Below are 2500 nucleotides of genomic sequence, written 5' to 3'. Positions count from 1 at the left end.
CATCTAAGTGAGAGAGAGCAGAGGAGAAGAGAGAGAAGACGAGGAAGAGAGAGAGCAGAGGAGAAGAAAAGAAGAGAAGAGAGAGAGCAGAGGAGAAGAAATGAAGAGAAGAGAGAGAGCAGAGGAGAAGAAATGAAGAGAAGAGAGAGAGCAGAGGAGAAGAAAGAAGAGGAAGAGAAGGAGCAGAGGAGGAGAAGAGGAGAAGAAGAGGAAGAGAGGGAGCAGAGGAGAAGAAAAGAAGAGAAGAGAGAGAGGAGAAGAGAGATCAGAGGAGAAGAGAGAAGAGGAAGAGAAGGAGCAGAGGAGGAGAAAGAAGAGGAAGAGAAGGAGCAGAGGGGGAGAAGAGGAGAAGCGGAGAAGAGGAAGAGAAAGAGAAGGAGCAGGGGAGGAGAGAGGAAGAAGAGAGAGAGCAGAGGAGGAGAAGAGGAGAAGAAGGGGGGGAGCAGTAAAGGAGAAGAGGAGAAGGCAGTGGAGAGAGAGCAGGAGCAGAGGAGGAGAAGAGGAGAAGAAGGGGGGAGCAGTGAAGGAGAAGAGGAGAAGGCAGTGGAGAGAGAGCAGGAGCAGAGGAGGAGAAGAGGAGAAGAAGGAGGGAGCAGTGAAGGAGAAGAGGAGAAGGCAGTGGAGATCTCCTCTGAACACAGAGAATCTTCTGTGTTCCACTTTAAGACGGAACAAAGGATTTGAGACGAGTCTCCGAGTGCAGCGACTGTTCTAATGCACATTAGTGACACCATACCATAGGCCTGAGGCGTGTGTGTGTGTGTGTGTGTGTGTGTGTGTGTGTGTGTGTGTGTGTGTGTGTGTGTGTGTGTGTGTGTGTGTGTGTGTGTGTGTGTGTGTGTGTGTGTGTGTGTCTGTCTGTCTGTGTGTGTGAGAGGCTGATGTGGACACACACAGCAGAGCGGGAGGCGTGCAGTGGACGGAGTGTGTGATGGAGAGAGGACGAGGACGAGGAGTGGGGGACGGTCTGACACTCAGAAGATCCGTAGGAAACATTCAGTTTAACCCGTGGACCTGTTTGTCCTGGGGGGGGCGCTAGAGGCAGATCACTGGGTCGTTGCTGCTCCAGGTGTTTATTACCTCACTACGTAACGAGCCTGAGTTCATGTGTTTTATGATCGGACGCTGTGCAGATAGAACTGAGTGAAAACTGTTTGACGACAGAAACAAACTGAGACATGTGTCACATCAAAGACTCCGTCCAATCCGTCCTTTGATCCTGGACAATGGACGGTTGTTGTTACAGCCGTTGCCGAGCAACAGAGCTACGAACTCATTTCTTTCCTCAGCTGATTGAAAACGCAGATCTTTGTTCGTTACGTTAGCTGTTAGGTTGATAACACAACAAAAATTATTCTTCTTACATCCGCTTGCCGTCGCCATCGCCTCTTTGAAAAACAGTTTCCCACAGAAGTGCATTGAATCATGACCAGGGTTGCAAAATTCCGGGAATATTCAAAGTGGGAAACTTTTCATGGGAATTAACGGGAATATACGGGAATATACGGGAATATACGGGAATTAACGGGAATTAACGGGAATTAACAGGAATAAACTGGAAATGTTGTGGGTAATTTATACTAACTGTATTTACCTTGTCATAAACAGACATAAATATAAACATTTTGTTGTGTCATAGGCTGATTTGAGCCCTGAGGAAACTTTGGGCACTTGACTATATGCTTCTGCATCGTTGTGTCATTCTTAACATAGGTCTTTGCACAGTGTTTGCAAATGTACACAGCCTTTCCTTCTACATTGGATGAGGTGAAATGTCTCCACACATGAGAGAGTGCACGTGGCATTGTTCTGTAGAATAAGATGAGAAAAAAGTTTGTAAAAAAACACTAATGCAATGCCAGAGATATAAATAGTTATTCAAACAATTGGAATCATCTGTAAACATATTTTACAATTGATGGATAAATGAATGGAAATAGTCTAGATGAACAGATGAACAATCCTCAATCAGCATGCTAATATATTTTCCCAGTAATATCATTGAAACTTACCTGACTAGTCCTTCACTCTACAGCAGGCCTCAGTAGCCCTGCTGTAGAGTGAAGCATGCTGGGAGTTATCTGTGCATGTGATGGAAGAATGACCAGTGGAGGGTTGAACTCAACGTTCCATACATCTTTAAAATAGAGTTTTGAATTATGTTTTTATTGCTCAGCGTTTAATTTGCAAAGTTGTTTTTTTTCAAAATTCCTAAAATTCCAGAGCTAAACTTCCCATGGAAAGTGTCCGGAAATTTACCGGAAACTTTCCGCCCCTTTGCAACTCTAATCATGACTCATGCTGTTCCATTTGAAAAGCTCCTTCAGATGCATCAACAGACCAGCACAGGATGGTCCTTCACTCACTGGAGTCGGGGGGTAGAGCGGTTGACCTCTAACCTGAAGTTGGTGGGTTTGATCCCAGTCTTCTGAATGTCTCCTCTCGTAGAGCGCCACACTGAGGTTGGACGTGTGAACTGATTCACATTCGATAAAACCTG

General features: G+C 45.5%; 1 protein-coding gene across 1 annotated transcript in view; it reads left to right on the top strand.

Annotated features, from left to right (window-relative positions):
• Nucleotides 1-2500, top strand: part of LOC132995917 (voltage-gated potassium channel subunit beta-2-like) — a 20010-nt gene that overhangs the window by 1462 nt on the left and 16048 nt on the right. The window lies entirely within an intron of this gene.

This window comes from Limanda limanda, chromosome 22 (assembly GCF_963576545.1).
Source record: "Limanda limanda chromosome 22, fLimLim1.1, whole genome shotgun sequence".
NCBI lineage: Eukaryota > Metazoa > Chordata > Actinopteri > Pleuronectiformes > Pleuronectidae > Limanda > Limanda limanda.
This window is presented reverse-complemented; position numbering and strand designations above follow the sequence as displayed.